The sequence below is a fragment of the Octopus bimaculoides genome, chromosome 8, assembly GCF_001194135.2.
Source record: "Octopus bimaculoides isolate UCB-OBI-ISO-001 chromosome 8, ASM119413v2, whole genome shotgun sequence".
NCBI lineage: Eukaryota > Metazoa > Mollusca > Cephalopoda > Octopoda > Octopodidae > Octopus > Octopus bimaculoides.
Genome location: NC_068988.1, coordinates 21042221 through 21060373, shown reverse-complemented (window position 1 = coordinate 21060373; position 18153 = coordinate 21042221). Strand labels below are relative to the sequence as shown.

At 37.1% G+C, this 18153-nt stretch overlaps 1 protein-coding gene across 6 annotated transcripts in view; it reads right to left on the bottom strand.

Moving 5' to 3' along the window:
* Positions 1 to 16575, bottom strand: part of LOC106871984 (E3 ubiquitin-protein ligase LRSAM1) — an 82572-nt gene extending 65997 nt beyond the window's left edge. For 3 of the 6 annotated variants that reach the window (XM_014918780.2, XM_014918802.2, XM_014918788.2), the window contains exon 1: positions 16394 to 16575. The gene's annotated coding sequence lies outside the window, so the exon portion shown is untranslated. Of the gene's footprint in view, positions 1 to 15908; positions 16066 to 16393 lie in introns of those variants that run through there. The other 3 variants (XM_014918793.2, XM_014918811.2, XM_014918820.2) reach the window with 2 other exon arrangements.
* Between the last annotated feature and the right edge of the window lie 1578 nt (positions 16576 to 18153).

Here is an 18153-nt window from a genome sequence, read left to right as displayed (position 1 = left end):
GCAATCCTTCTGCATAATTACATCCCTGTGAAAGTTGCTACCACCCACATCTTCATGACACATAGTAATTATATAGAAGTAAATTATGATTAAAAAGTTGTGATCAATCCTGATCAAGAGAACTCTATGAAGCCTAAGACATTGCCCCTTGTTCAATAACTAATGAAAATGAAAATGCAATAAATTCATTTTATTTTAGCAAATGACCCAAAACTTCCTTTAGGTGAATGCCTTGCTTACACTTTTAATTTTTTCTTTCTTTTTTTTTACCTCAGTAACACAGCAAAAAAAAAACAAGCCATAAATAGTAAATAAATAAATAGAACAAATAAAAGAACACTTCTTTAAAGCAAGATGGACTTATCAGGTAGAAAAAAAAATTGTACAGAAAATCATCAATATCAATTAACGATGTATTTGAAACCTCTCAGGCCAGGCGAAACCGGCCACCAATACAAAACCTTTTAAGACAAATTAGTATGTTTGGCCTTGTTGAAGGAAATGTACAGTAACTGAATATCACTGCATTAAAAGTTAATGTATATGACAAGCGACAGTGTGAGAAGATAAAGAATGGATGTGGCCAGTAGGTGGAGTAACCATTAGCAACTGGTAATGAATATGATAACAGTAATGGTCATGGGAAGGAGGACGGGGGGCCTAGATCAACAAAGTAGGCAACTTTATTACTTAAATTATCTGCTTAGTATCAGAAAAGGAGAACCGAACACTAAAACCTAAAGAGCTTTCGTTAGCCGTGTAATTTATTAACAAAGTACTTTTGCAACAACAGGCATAAGTGAATGAGCTACAAAGCAGCATCTGTGTGTAACAAATCATTTATTAAATAAGACCAGTAATCAACAGCTGCAGTGTGCACTTGTGCATGCAGAATGCATAAACACCACTGTAAACAAGATAATAGCCAGTTTATATTTGTTTTGGCAACTTATGTAGACCATTCAATCAAGTACACAATAACTATTAATAGCTGCATGTTGAGCTAATTGTAGATGAACAGTAATAGCACCTGACATTGAAAGACAACATAGAACAGTTTCAAGTCTTTAGAAAGAGAGTGCAGGTGAACCAAATATAGCACTATTCATAAGCTCATCTCCTTGCATAAAGCTGTCCCTGCTCTCATCCCGCCCCAGAATTTATAGTCTTGTAAGCTGCCTGGTGACTACAATAGTGCTGGGAGCACAAAAAAAAAGTACCCAGAGTATACTGTAAAGTGGTTAAGAAGGGCATCCAGTCATAGAAACCATGCCAAAGCAGACACTGAGGCACAATGCAGTCCTTGGACCCACCTGATCCTGTCAAACCTATGCCACCATGGAACATGGATGTTAAATGATGATGATAATTAAAGGGCTTCCAGTCTAAGATATTTCATCTTGTTTTCTTTTTTAGACATAGAATATCTAAGTTGCCTTATTCAATGCATCCTTTGTTATTTGAGATAGTAAGATGTGCTTTGGGGAACATTTCATTCCCGTTTCTTTGAGGTCAAGTGACAGCATTGATGGCTCACAATAGAAAAGGTTGTTACAAATAAGTTAGTATCGAAGGATCACCGTTATTTTTAGTTTTATACAACATATGCACTTTCTCTGCGAGCTAAATGTCACTTATCTGTAAGCTGATTGGCCTGTTATGCAATCTTAATGTGCATTTTTTTTTTTTGCAGATAACCAAAGGAGTGAGCATGTCAGCTATAGACTATAATGGAAAAGACCTGCCCAAAGTACTATGCTGTGGGAAAAATACGTATATTTATTATTCTTGAACAAGAATACTATTGACAGTGACCTTGAGGTTTCAGCCAGTTGGGCTACTGTCAAACAATAGCCTACATGGCTGAAACTTCAAGGCTACTGTTAATATTCTTGTTTAAGAATCATAAATTTGTGCTCCACAAAAGTATAGAGTAACCCGTCGGATTAATGTTAAATTGTTTCTATTATAATTGAATATAAAAGCAAACATTAAAATATATGCATATGGTTTCGGGTTCAGTCCCACTGCGTGGCACCTTGGGCAAGTGTCTTCTATTATAAGCCTCAGGCTGACCAAAGCCTTGTGAGTGGATTTGGTAGACGGAAACTTAAAGAACCTCTTTGTATATATATGTATATATGTATGTATATGTATGTGTGTGTATATGTTTGTGTGTCTGTGTTTGTCCCCGCCAACATCGCTTGACAACCGATGCTGGTGTGTTTACGTCCCCGTAACTTAGCGGTTCGGCAAAAGAGACCGATAGAATAAGTACTAGGCTTACAAAGAATAAGTCCTGGGGTCGATTTGCTCGACTAAAGGCAGTGCTCCAGCATGGCCACAGTCAAATGACTGAAACAAGTAAAAGAGTATATACACACTATGTGTATTCTGAATTTTAGAATAAGAACATTAAATCCCTGAAAGTTGTAAGAAGTGACTAAAAGGTTTGCATTAGAAAAGGCATCCAGCTATAAAATACTTCATTAAAATGCCTCATCTAACCCATGCCAGCCTGGAAATGTATTTGTGAAAATTATATGTATGGGCCTTGTTCAGAAAGTCATTGGATCACCAGATGTAGTGTTTTTTGACTCAACATAGTCTCTTTAGTAATGAATACCCTGGACATTTCTGAGCTAAGCCAACAAATGCTATTCCAACATAAGAAATTGGCAAACATACCATTTACTTATTTGTGTGAAAGGTAGCCAGGCTAGAATTAAATAGATATATGCACGTGAAACAACCTTAGACTAAAATACCTTTATGTAGTCACTTATGCTAGAAATAGCAAATCACATATCCTAATGATTTTTTTAAAACCCACAAAACAGAAAATACATTGGAGAATGTAGTCTTGTGTATACATAGATATTGGAAAAGTTAAATAGACACCATCACTTTTCAATGATTTATTTCTAGAAACAAAATAGTGTCATCTGATGCATTTAAATACTTAATCTAGTATTTAGTTGGCCTGCCTCGAGCAGATTCCAATGACTCAACCTGTTTGGACAATGTACTAATAAGTAGTGTCTGCCCAGACAGAAGGATATAATGAGAGGTGTCTACTTTTGAGATGTCTGTGTATACGAGCAGCAGGAATGATTTTGATCATAGGCCTGCCTAATGAGGACTGATCAATGAGGGGGCTTAACATCAGTAACACCAATACTTTGCACCTCCGCAGTTTAAGTCTGAACTTGTCAGAAAGCTATTAGTTTGATATTCCCATCAAAAACTACAGCAATATACATACACACCACCAAGTTACAGCAGGATATAGTCTCTAGTCTCTCAATAGTCATTAATTTTTCAAACATTCTCTAATTCAACCAATAAATATACGTTTCTGAATGTTTGCTTAGTGGTTTAATTGCTAATGCTTCGGCAAATTACAAGTTTGCATTTTGCTGAAGAAGTTCTGAGAATGAAACACGTTTATGAATCTCAGCCCACTTTAGATATTTCACTGTTGCTTTAGCTATTTAATGCATTAGAAACACTTTCACCTACTTATCTATTAATTACCATGCAGGTGGCATTGCAGAATAATTTAATTATTCATTAAGTAATTGAATGAGCTGAGTGGGAATTGAATCTGCATCCTACACACATATACATTATACTCTCTGCTAAGCTGCAGGTGAATTTTAAGAGCTAGTGCTTAACTAAGGAATCGTGATATTGGATGAGAGATAATCCTCCCACAGGTAAAACACTAATCTTTATAACTAACATTCTCAGACAATGTGGCAACTATTACTAAGAAATAGGTGGACTGAGGCAAAGCAAAATAAAAATTTTCTGCTCTGATACACAAAGAAATGCCTCCACAACCAGTCCGATCTCTTATCTAAAAGTCCATATCACTTTTACAACTTAATACTGTCCATATCAGCTTTGTCACACCCACAAAACATTCCAGCCCAAATACTATGTATTAGAACAGGGAGCGGGGTCACGATTGGCTGAGTTGTTCAAATGCTAACCTACAAATGACTCAAACTCCTGGTGTCTACATCTTTACAAGTATGCTAACTGTGTTCCTGACATTAACTTTCACTAGTTGTGTTCACTTGATTATATAACAGTAAAATGCAGTTCACTTATTTATGTAGGAGGCCTTTGTGTAAGCATATAAGCATATATATGTGTATGCATGCACACATATGCACCGCTGCCAACACCACCATTTTCTGGCCATTTCTTTGCTTGAATGGATCAAATGGAATTTGCTGAGGAGGATTATTTATAGCAAGATGCCCTTCCTGAATATATAGCAGCTGCTGACTGGTTATGTTAATCCACCTCCAACAATAGAGAGCAGTTGCCATATTCCCTTGCATATCGGCTAACTCTGATGAGAATAAGGTTATATAATCGGATTGTTACCTAACACTCCATTGTATTCCTTGTGTGAAACCAAATGGTAAGATCAACTGTGATGGAATCATGAGGAGCAATACATAAAATGGTGTGGAGAACAGCAGTATAATAAACACCAGATAGACTAGAGATTTGTTAGTGAGGGTGGTGAGAGAGGGAGGTACAGTGACAGGGACAGCCGTCTCTGGGATGGATATAGTGAGTGACAAAAAAAAAAAAAAGGTGGGATGGGACATTGATGGCAGATATGAGAGGGTGTTCAAGGGAAAATGAAGGAGATAAGAGATGATATTGAGAATGTGGGATGGGTCACAAAAGAAAGTGAGTCCAAGGAGTGGGATAAATGGTAGTACAAAAGGAGGAGGGGGTCAAAAAGTGCAGTTCTGTTTTCTTATAATTACAGCAGTTGAGTAACAGTGCCATAATTAGAGGAGTAATAGAGGGATGGGTGTTAGGAAGATGAATGGTGGGGAAGACTTAGTAGGGGTAAATTGGGTGCAGAGGGCACAGACATAAATAATATGCTTTTAGGACCTCATGTTTTGGCGAGATGGATAAGTGTTCTCAAGCACAGCAAACTTGCCAATTCTCTTAGTCCTTTGTCATCTCCTTCATGAATCTTAACATTCTGAGGCTAGTCTTCACTACTTCCTCTTGCCCTTTCTGGGTCTCCCTCCTCCACAGGTTCTATCTTTCTCTTTCCAGCTGGGGTAGCTTTGTATTTCCTTATTTCTTTGTTGCCCACAAGGGGCTAAACACAGAGGGGACAAACAAGGACAGACAAAGGGATTACATTGATTACATCAACCCCAATGCATAACTGGTACTTAATTTATCGACCCCGAAAGGATGAAAGGCAAAGTCGACCTTGGCAGAATTTGAACTCAGAACCTAACGGCAGACGAAATACCGTTAAGCATTTTGCCCGGAGTACTAACGTTTCTGCCAGCTCACAGCCTTCGTAGCTATGTATTTCATTTACCAAGACACCTGTTCCCTCTTTCACACTTCCACCTCCTTCAAAACCTATTTAGCTGAGGATGGAGAGGAGTCTTGTCTTGTAAGTAGTTAGTGACCTCACTAGTGCCAGTGCTATGAAAAAGCACTGGTACACTCTGTAAAGTGGTTGGCATTAGAAAGGATGTCTAGGTTGGCATTAGGAAGGCATATCTAGAAACTATGCCAAAGATGACAGTAAAGCTTGGTGTACTTCTCTGGCTTGTAAGTTAGTAAGTAGCAGAATAAAGCACCAATGAAAATCATTTACACCTGTCTCATCTTTCTGTATATCTAGGACAACACTGTCCAAAATGTATTCTATAAAAGGCAAATCATCATCATCGTTTAACGTCTGCTTTCCATGCTTGCATGGGTTGAACGGTTTGACTGAGGACTGGTGAACCAGATAGCTACACCAGGCTCCAATCTGATTTGGCAGAGTTTCTACAGCTGCATGCCCTTCCTAATGCCAACCACTCCGAGAGTGTAGTGGGTGCTTTTATGTGCCACTGGTACGAAGGCTAGTCAGGCGGTACTGGCAACGGCCACGCTCAGCTATGAAATTATATAAAAAAAACAAAAATTGTAACAGAAAAGTTACAAACAATTTTTAGATTGCAGAAACTCAAAATCTCCAGGTAGAGTCTACAGTTAGTATTTAATGTGTCTTCTTTTCAATTCCCTTGCAACCACTAAATACCATAATTCAATAAATGGACAATTAAGTTGATCACTACTGGAGTACTCATCAGTGAAACTGGAAACCCATGTTATATATTATTCTGTGAGTACTAAAGGCAGGAAGTGTTCAAGTTTGTACTGCCTCATGAGATATTTGTCCAGAACAACACAAGCACATTTGCTCTCAATAACAGTGCAAAGAAAGACACAGATGTGTTACTAAGAACAAGTATTAATGCAATAATGAGGAATCAACCTTGAGTGGAACTGATAGCTATTAAGTTTAGCTTCAATAAGAATAGTACGGTAGTCAAGGAGATGAAGTTAGGGAAAGCTGCAAGTCTATCAGACTTAGTTGCTGAGATGTTTGAAGTGTCCGATTATATAGATATTAGCTCTGAAAATTTTCCCAAGAGTGCTTTCTGCATGAAGACCATACAAGTACAGGTTACCATACTTGATGTGCTAACCAAAAATAATGTAAGCAAAATTAGCATTAATGAAAATTGCCCTCAAAATGAATAAGGAAGAGCCATTTAATTAATTAGCTAATATAAATTGTTATCTCTAATGACTTACAGATAAGTTTCACCAAGAGTAAAAGGCGTCACTGAAGAAAGGTATTTATAGGGCTTTATAATGAAAAGCTATAATGCTGTTTTTGGTGTTTAGCCCTAGGTCAGTTCTGTCTCAATAGATCTATGATCAAAGGTGTAGTAACTTTGAGCATCCTGACTTTTTTTTTAGAAGTGTCCAGGTCAACATTATCCAATATGTCTTTCCCTTTTAAAGACAGTAAGGTGTTATTTGGCTATTTCTTGTAGGTAGAATGACCAATTAGGGGTTTTCTTGTTGGTTTATGACGAATCAAGTTTTGAAAGAAGACAAGAAAGTTTAGCATGGTTAGTACAAAACAGAGTTAACTTGGAGGGATAGGTTTCAGTTTGCACAAAATCTTAAACCACTGATGTAATATTTCTTATGGGACAAGAGCAAGGGAAGTTCTTAAGTAAAAAAAAAATTCTACTCAGCATTTGTGAATCTGGAGAAGATCTTTAATGGGATCTCACTGCCCTTTGTCGAGCAGGTATCAAGAAAACTAAGTGCAGATGAATGATTTGTAACAGCTAAACAACTAATGAATGAAGATATTGCAAGTAAGTTTAGGATTAGCAGTGAATTCATTGAAGAATTTAGTGGATGAGTAAGTATTCAAAAGGAGATAGAAACTATGAGGGGGTGCCAAAAAGTTCCTGGCTTTAAGGGTATCACAAAAGGCTTGGTTGGAAGCCCAACCTTCCAAGTTCTTTTACAGGGCTTAGAAAAACTACAGGAACACTGCAATATGTGTGTGAATCTGAGAGGGGAACATGTTGAATAAAATCGCGATTAATTGATTGATCCTCCTCTATTTTCTTTTACTCAGAGCCAGGAACTTTTCAGCACCCCCTCATATACTGAAGTCCATTCATTCAGATAGACTGTACCGGTTCTATCAACTAGATGAATACCACCATATGGCCATTAAACATCCCTGGTGGAGTCCATTTTGTTACTAGTATTTAGACCAAATCTTAAGTCTGGGGATAACTCAATACTGTGATGTGCACTTTCTTCCTGCACCCTAACAAATAGCAAATCATGAGTTATGTTTCCTTCCTAAATTTACCCCAACATATCTCAGAGGCTGTACAAAAAAAAAAAAATAAATAAACAGGGCCATGGGCACTGCCCTTACTCTTGTAACTAAACCACAGAAATGAGATAGAAAAATACTTTTCAGTATTTAGTTAAGGTTGTTAATGTTTACAAGTTCAAACCCTGCCAAAGTTAATTTTGCTTTTTACTCTTGAAATAAGTACCAGTCACATACCAAGTCAGCTTCATTGACTACACCTAAAAATTTGTGGCTTTGTGCCAGCATACGAAAACAAGATTGTTTCCTATGTTACTTCTAGTGTTATTGATTCTATCTCACTCAAACGATTTATTCATATCTTCTTATAGATGCCATCTTTTGTTTTATTGAATAAACAACATTGATTGTTCCTAAAACTGCATCATCAAAACAAGATCTGTCTGTACATCAACATCTACGTATATGCCTGCATGCATTTTTGTGTGTGTGTGTGTGTGTGCATGCCCGTGTGTGTATGAATGCATGCATGTGTGCACATTGCGAGTGTAATGTCTCTCTATACATCTGCATCTATGTATATATGTACTGTTATTAGTTTCAGTTATTGGACTGCAACCATGCTGATGCATTGCCTTCATATTTTAGACTATCCCATTGACCTCCTTAAAATCCTCTAAGCAAGCCACACCAACACACACACACACACACATGCGCGCACCTCACCAAGCCAACTACAACTCTTTTCCAGACATTTCTTTGTTGTTCCGACACACCTAGTTACAACAAACACTTGGTAAACAAGTGCTCATCATTCCTCAAAACACCAACCAATTATCATAACAACACACTTGCACATCAATGAAGAAAACACAAAAAAAAGCATTTTTATAAACTTAAAAAAGTTCAATAGAACAGGTGAGACTATAGAACAGGTGAGACTATAGAACAGGTGAGACTATAGAACAGGTGAGACTAAGAAGTGGAATCAAGGTTTTTTTTTTTAAAGTCTTTGTTCTTTTCTACAAAATTCAGAAACATTACAACAGCAACATAGACGCTGCAGTTCATGCATTCAGCAAAACAATTAGATGTAAAAAAAAAATATATATCCCACAAACCAACATAGAAATATAACCCTAGTTACACACCTAGAAACAGATGGCCTTAATCCTTTAGCATTTAAGCAGGTTATATCCAGCCAAAATATTCTACCTGTTTTATATTCAAACTGGCCAGATCTAGCCTCTCACACAAACCCTAGTGTCATTCCGAAACTACACAACCACATTGTTGACATCTCAAAACTATGAAATAATGCATGATTAATTCAAAACAATGTGAATAAATAAGAACATTTAGCGAAATTGTGATGGCACCTGTGCCCAACGTCACCTTCCTGGCACTTGTGCTGTTGGCACGTGTAAAGGCATTTGAGCGAGATCGTGCCAGTGCCGCTGGACTGGCTCTTGTGCAGGTGGCACGTAAAATACACCATTTTGAGCGTGGCCGTTGCCAGTACCACCTGACTGGCCTTCGTGCCGGTGGCACATAAAAGCACCCACTACACTCTTGGAGTGGTTGGCATTAGGAAGGGCATCCAGCTGTAGAAACTCTGCCAAATCAGATTGGAGCCTGGTGTTGCCATCCGGTTTCACCAGTCCTCAGTCAAATCGTCCAACCCATGCCAACATAGAAAGTGGACGTTAAACGATGATGATGATGACCATCATCATCATCATTTAATGTCCACTTTCTATGCTGGCATGGGTTGGACTATATTTATATATATGACCCTCTGTAAAGTGGTGGCATTAGGAAAGGCATCCAGCCATAGAAGATAAGCCAAAACAGACTAGGGAACCTGATGTGGCCTCTGGCCTTGCCATTCCCTGTCAAGCCATCTAACCCATGCCAACATGGAAAATGGATGTTAAACCATATCTGGCCATGGGGAAGTATTAACTTCCTTAGAAACAAGTGAGGGTAGGTGACAAGAATGGTATCTAACCATACAAAATCTATCACACAACAAATTCTGTCTGACTCATGCAAACATGGAAAGCAGATGTTTAATGACCATTCAACAAACTCCTTATTCTGACTGAATTCTGTATGAAGAGATGGAAGGGAAGGTTTGGGTTCCATTTAAATAACTAAAACACAGCTGGAGCAGTATTGCCCTCTGCCCTTTGGTTCAGTGCTGAATTAACCATTAAGCAAAATAAGTACGTGCTCAGGGCATCAAAAGAAGGAAAGGACACCACAGAAATGGTAAATAGTTTATGGCACAAAAGAAATCACTTTAAACTTGCTAAAATAATATTCTGGATGCCTTTATCTCTACTAAGTATAGATGCAGATGTGTTACCTAAGATTAATTTTGAGGATTTGATCAAAGACTTTGCAATTCGAAAAAGCAGGAGGAAGCTTTTCAAATATAAATAAAGTGGAAGTATACAAAAATAAACATTATTTACCCTCTTACTGTTTCGTTTCGTTTTGAAAAATACAAATTTATTTTATGGTTTGTTATTGTTTATATTTTGAATTACATAATCGTTTTATGGGGGGCACCAAAATCTTTTAAGTATTGAGGGCCTCGATGGGTCTCAATCCAGCCCCCGCTTTGGTCCAATAAGCCGGTGAAAAAGAGCGAGTGGCTAAAACTTTACATGTTGCATGAGGGTTGCTACACATGCATACATATACACACACATATGTATGTGCGTGTATGTAAGAAACTGTGTTCAGAGCAAGAAAGATAACTAAAAGCAAAACATAATAGAAGTGAACATAGCCTCTATTGTTCTCATAGCTTATCCTAATTGATGAACCTGCTAGAAACAGCATCAGATCTCCCTCAAATCTTCTTACCCAACCATCTCCAAAAAGAGAGAATAAGTTGAGATAAGTGGCCCTTATATATTGTGTCTGCAAAAAAAAAAAGGTAGGATGATCACAGTTTGGACACCTTTAATCAAAGGTCTGTTCAATCACAGCTAAACTACTGCTGACTCATCATAACCACCTCAAAAGTGGGTGGTGGTTTACTCTTTTACTTGTTTCAGTCATTTGACTGCGGCCATGCTAGAGCACCGCCTTTAGTCGAGCAAATTGACCCAAGGACTTATTCTTTGTAAGCCTAATACTTATTCTATCGGTCTCTTTTGCCGAACAGTTAAGTTACGGGAACGTAAACAAACCAGTATCGGTTGTCAAGCGATGTTGGCGGGGCAAACACAGACATACACATAGATAAATGTACATATATACGACGACGACGGGCTTCTTTCAATTTCCGCCTACCAAATCCACTCACGAGGCTATAGTAGAAGACACATGCCCAAGGTGCCACGCAGTGGCATTGAACCCGGAACCATGTGGTTGGTAAGCAAGCTACTTACTACACCGCCACTCTTACGCCTGTTTGTTGAAGTTTATTCACTGAAACAAGTCACAAAGATCTGTATTGCCCAATATACACAGCGAACAATTAATACATTTATTTTGTTGTTGCTTAGCCCCAAGTCAACACTGACCAAGCAGACCTATAATCAAAAACCTTCCAGCCGTGGCCATCCAATATTTTATCCAAGTGCTGATCACAAGCATCTTAGTCCACAAAATTTTAATATTTTTGAACTTATAAAGTTTGGCATTTTTGCATGGTAAAAATGAAGCCGACATAAGTTGTGCAGTACAATTAGTCGGCCATTCAGACAAGTCCCATCTCCAACCAACACCTAGAGATTATTTATAGACAGAAATGATGATTAAGCATCTCTGTCCATTTAATTTCTGTTTAAAAAATAAGATCTAACATTATTCCCATCTTTTCTTATCTATGACTGCTTTATGATATGACTGCTATTTCTAACTTGCCACGCAACCACAGAGCTTCCATTACTTGTTTGATAACATTAGTTTGATGATATACTGTTCGCGGGAATAGTCTTGACCGAACAGATGTATAAGCAAAGATATCCCATGGCCATTCAATCGTTTTCTCAAATATTGCATATGGTTCCGGGTTCAGTCCCACTGTGTGACACCTTGGGCAAGTATCTTCTACTATAGCCTCGGGCCGATCAAAGCCTTGTGAGTGGATTTGGTAGACGGAAACTGAAAGAAGCCCGTCGTATATATGTATGTATATGTATGTGTATGTATATGTTTGCGTGTCTGTGTTTGTCCCCCCAACATCGCTTGACAACCGATGCTGGTGTGTTTACGTCCCCGTAACTTAGCGGTTCCGCTAAATAGACCGATAGAATAAGTACTAGGCTTACAAAGAATAAGTCCTGGGGTCGATTTGTTCGACTAAAGGTGGTGCTCCAGCATGTCCACAGTCAAATGACTGAAACAAGTAAAAGAGTAAAGAATATGGGACTGTATTATCAAATGTACCTCTCCTTTTTCAATACAAAAAGATGTACTTCACGCGAAATTTGATTGCTATTTCTAGCATGCCAAGCGAGAAACTAGAAGCTCCGTCATGATGGCGGGAACAGAGATGTTAGTGGTAGGAGCTAGCATCAATAATGATAATGGGATGGTGACAGCGATAGCAATAACGATGATGCAAAAGTTAAAAATGACGGTTGCGCTGATAAATGTTTATGTTATTGTTTAGATTCAAGTTAATCTTAATCGAGCAAACTAATGACTGAAATTGTTCCACACAAGAGCAACCGTTTTTTTTTTTAATTCACATACACTTTATCGAAAACTACATTAGCCAATGTATCCTTCCCTCTTCAAAATGCTGGGTTGGTAATTTGACAGCTATTCCTAGGTGATCTAGCAACCATGTAGGTGCAATACCATCTCTAAGAATAGCTGTAGTGGCGATGTCGGAAGCAGTAGTAAAAAGCAATGACAAGAGTGATAATGATGGTAATGTAATAGATTTTGGTGGTGGTGATGACAAGAATAGTAACAGACAACGACGATGGTGATCGTAGTGAAGCCATAGATATTGTTCAACAATTAATTGCAAAATACCAAAATGTCGAATGCATCAATTAGATATCGATATATTTAGATAGTTTCTCTCTCATTTTGCCAACACAAAGCATTGTATTACTGACATAGAAAAAGAAAGAAAGAAAAAAAAAAGAATGCTGTTCTTATTGTATGTGCGAAGGGGGGGCGGGGTAAATGAGAATTCCATCGCGAATAAATTACAAACAACAAACAACGGAGATCGATTGCTCGATTAGAAAGAGGAAGAAAGAAACTAACAGCGAGGATTCCCGATCGGTAAACGTTTGCTGGAGCGTCAGCCAATCTCTTGTGTTTTGCTTACTTGGCAGTATCATCACGTGTTCCCTGCCCAAATTACTGGTCTGCAACAGATACACCATTCAGACAGAACACACATACATACATACACACACACATACAAACATACATACATACACATACATACACACACATGTGTGACACACAATCATACAAACACATGTGTGTGTATATCTATATATATATAGTCACACACAGAGATACTTGGTCAAATAGGGAAACGAAAGTATAGTCAGACGGACACAGGCAAATAATTAAACAAACAAATCAAGCAAACAAACAGATATGTAAAGTTATTTTTTGAAGAAAAGCAACACAAATTGGATTTTTGTTGCTTTTCTTCAAATTTTATTCACCAAATCTCTTGATTTTGTTTTTGGTTTTTACCCTACCAAATTCTGGTGCCTCAAACATTTTAAGTACCACATTTAATCTTTTGATTAAATCTATATTATTATTCTGATATATAAAGTTATGTAGATAGTTATTATAAGGGGACAGTGAGATCATAAGCAGTGATATATAAACAGATATACCCCTTTTTTTTGTCAACAGAGATACGAACATATATTGAGGATGTGTGTGCGCACGTCAGTACAAGTTTATACATGTATGTATTAGTAATGTGTACCCAAAACCAAATGAGATATCCTCTAATAAATCTACATCTAATATTCACACTAACTATGTACACACTTCTATGTCTACAGCACCAAAGAAGCAGCCAGAGTGGGCTTTGTAACCCTTAATAAAGGAGTCCAAAACTAAAAACAAAAGCTCTAAATTTAAAAGTAGGCTATTTTGTCGAATTACAATTATTTTTAAAGGATCCAAAGGTGCAATTGAAAGAGCACCACTTACATAAATCGGGGTAACATGGGAGAGGAGGCACACAAACTGGTTGTCATTGGCTTGCTAGGTTTTTATTAAACAGACGAATAACAATTACCTTCTACTTAATTTGAAGGATCAATAGAGTATTCAAAAGTTGATGGCTTGATTGCATCATTCTCAAAAATATTATTTGGCGGTCCGATTCAAAATCACGATGTCGTCAAACAAGCAATGGATGCATATATAGTTCCTTTATATCCAAACGTCATCCAAACTTGGGCGGGGTTAACCCCAGTCTTTATACATCATTGTGTTGTCTGTTTAACTTTCTTAATGTCATTATCTAGAATGAGTGTTTACCTAGGCCAGGGGTTTTCAAACTTTTTGACTTGCGGACCCCTTTATATTTCAGGCTTTACATTATTTGCTTAAAATAACATATTTTTACATTTATTTTTACATTTATTTATTTAACAGTATTTAACAAATAGGTTTATTGTCAATTAAAAGATTTCGATAAAAAAACATATATAAAATCAAATTGCCCATGAAAAATATTTGCTGTCCACGGACTCCCTGTCTTGTCCTTACGGACCCCCTGTGGTCCGCGGACCACAGTTTGAAAACCCCTGACCTAGGCCATATACACACCACCCGTTTTTGGCGTAACAAAAACCCTAACCCTAACCCCTAACCATCGGGTGTGCGCTTTCTTTACTTTCGCCGCCATTGCCTAGAACAATTTCATCCTTAACTCTCTAAATGTCTTTGATTAGAACGGATGTCTACTTAGCTCCTTCAATCCTAAAGACGATGGGTATCTTCCACGCTTCCTAAGAAGGAACTGCAAAATGACCTAACCTCAGTCAGCTTCTTACCTGACACACAACGTACATCGATCAGCTGACATTGGATGGCGGTGGTATCCGAAATGAACATAGTGGCTCCACTTTTAAAACTCGATAATTTACCTGCTAGCCGACGTGTTTAAAAACAATTCGAAGGAAAACCCGGGAAGACGATAGCTTAGATGTAGTAGATTATGTAGCGAATCTGAATAGGGGTAACCTTCGTTTATAAACCCTGATTTCGGTTGAAATAATAAAGCTGGGAAGAAAACGAAGCTATTTCACTTATATATAATTCTTAAACACAAGTGATATATTTCCTCTAAATGCACTTTCATAATATAATGTAAATTTGCTTTATGGTCTGAAGCTTAATTTAAAAGTGCTATTTGTGCAATATTTTTTGTTTGATAGTATAAAGAGGAGTTACAATACACAATAAAATGTTTATCTTTAAAAATCCTAATTAGATTTAATAGGGATGGTTAACATTGCGATGACTATAACACATTAGCAATAATCTGATTCGATCAATCGATCTTATTATGAGGGAAAATAATAATTAAACTCAATTACTGTTGATGAGTTTAATGCCTCGAAAAGGGAAATAGAATGGCAAGTCTGTTAATTAGCATTTGACAAAAATGAAATCTGTCCATTTACTGTTGCCACTCAAATTTGATTACAGTAATTTGTTTAATTATAGTAATTTGTAATTTGTTTTAATTCAAACTATATTGAATCTAAGAAGTATTCCGAACATTGGCTCAACCTTAAAACACTCAGCCATCCACGAAAGTTGAAAGCATTACAATACTATCATTTAAAGAGGGGGCCTGTAACAAATTCCACTTGGTTAATCCGACACTGAATGTATACACATATACACTTAAAAACTCAACACAAACACATACCAAAGCAAAGTACACGCCAGTATCAGTGATACATAATACATCAGTAATACATAATAACATCAAGATATACATATAAAGCAATTAAAATAAACACACTGAGCAATTATAGTATACATACCCAACATCAACACACATACAGAAGTAATCAAAGTATACACTCAACAACATGAACACACACAAACCCAACAATAACACAAATACACAACAACACACATACAACATCATCTTGTACATTTCATTGCTGCTCGACCTGCTGAAATATACAGCCAACTTCTTCCTCAAGCCACAACTTACCGTTTCAATAAAAGGACACTTCGATTAATGTAGTTCTCGATGTACATACATAAAAGACGGGATAATCACACTGGAACAGTTCGATCAAGCTTGGCCGGAAGTTGTGAACAACACACAGAAACATCACCGCTTACATAAACCAATGGATGGGAAAACACACACTAACCTAAACACACACACACACACACTAACCTAAATACACACACACAAACCTAAATACACACACACACAAACCTAAATACACACACACACAAACCTAAATACACACACACATAAACCTAAATACACACACACTAACCTAAATACATATACACAATACATGACAGAAGATACAAAGAGGAAAAAAATGTTAGACAGTCAAAACCATCACTTCGTTTGTCTAGTCTACATCCAAAATAAGAAACCACCACCCTACAAGACATATGTGTGTGTGTATGTGTGTGTGTGTGTGTTGTAGATCACATAAATTGTGAGTGTAGTTTTACCTTTAAACAAGATCAGAAGACCAACTGCCATCGACAAAGGGACGTAGAGTGTAATATCCACAGTAGTGCCAAGTAGAACGGAAGCTAAGCAAATATATGTCTGTATATAAAGAGGTGTGTTTAAGCTTAAGGAAAAAAAAGCGGAGCACATAAGTGACTACAGCATCATCACACCATCATCGACATCATTATCTTTTCTAGTCTACCTCTCTTTCAGTCAGCCGCAGATACACACACATGTATTTTTCGTACTCTCTGTAATTCTATTTAAACACTGTAATCGAACAGATGACAATAATAAACATAATAATAAAACACAAGAAGAAACATATATATATATATTTTATTCACTTGTGCTTTACTTTCCGAACGTTGAATTAGTAAGATTCGAACACGAAGCTAAATTATGCTAGCTGTCATACTCTGGCGTTTGGGAATGATGGTGTTGAAAATGTAATTAAAATTATTTGCCTCATGTTTATTTTATCAATCTTAGGTTTTTAACCGTTTAAGATAAACACGAGTGAACTGAGTTCATTATATTTTGGATATTGCTATATAAAATATTTGAGTTGAAGTGAATGTGTTTAATTCTTTGAATCTATTTCTTCAGTGGGATTGGCAACTAGTTTTCAATTGATGTTGGCTGATGTAGAAAGAAAATACCGCAGGGGACCATTCTAAATCGAAATACTGTATGGCCTCACCTACATAATACAGTCATTTGAAAAACCAACAGGGCAGGCATATGTTCGGTTAATGTTTACATCTTGACCTAGATGTAAACATTAACCATATATTTAAAGATATACTAGTTGTAACCATCCTGGTTTTCACGGTGTTTTGGAGTAGCTGTCCACCGTAGTTCCATATCATATAGAAAAGAAAAACGTACGAGGACACAAAAATATTTTAAAAATTGAAATTTCCGGAAACTTTTTTCATTTTATTTAGTCTTTTTTTTTCCCCCTGGATCTTTATTACCGTTATCTGAAATATAGGAATACAACAAAAGGGATGAAGGAAAAAAACTACCCTTTACTTTTCCGGGGAGGTATGGGGTTTCAAGGGACGGCTATTTCAAAACTCTACATTGATTTTTAAAGTTGTCTAAGATTGCTTTATCTAATGTTTACTTTATTTATTTTTAAGATGGTAGGACATAACTTGGATTTTTTTTTTTTTTTTTGTCGAGTGACCATATGGAAACTTCCCTCATTGACGCGATATACAGACATAATTAGTTAAAATCTATAAACGAAGGAGACACTAAGTTGCACAGCATGAGCTGTTACCTTCATAGTTCATCTTGAGCTTCTGTAAGTTGATACTTCTTGGGAAAACATGGATTTGGTGTTTGGCTTCTTAGCACTATCTGCCGTTACATGGGTGGATACCTGTATATAGTTACTTGAGCTGTTCGGAGAGGATCCAATTTCCTTCAACTCTTTAAAAAAGAAGAGCACATTGAACAGCGTAGTCCTAGATACTCTGTGTCTTAAAAGAAAAAAACGATGTTGAGGTAAACATCTGGAACATTTTTAATCACAGATGTACTCAATTAGGATTTATCTGGGGTTCCCAGAGGGTTGAGAAGCAAAGATGACCTCAGCGGGATTTGAACTCAGGACATAAAGAGCCAGAATACTGAAAAGCGTTTTTTCTTTCTAACACTCTAATGATTCTGCCATTCTACTCAATGCCATCAGCACTAGAACTTAACTGATATTTATTTTCATTGATGTTGGGGGAAAAGGAAT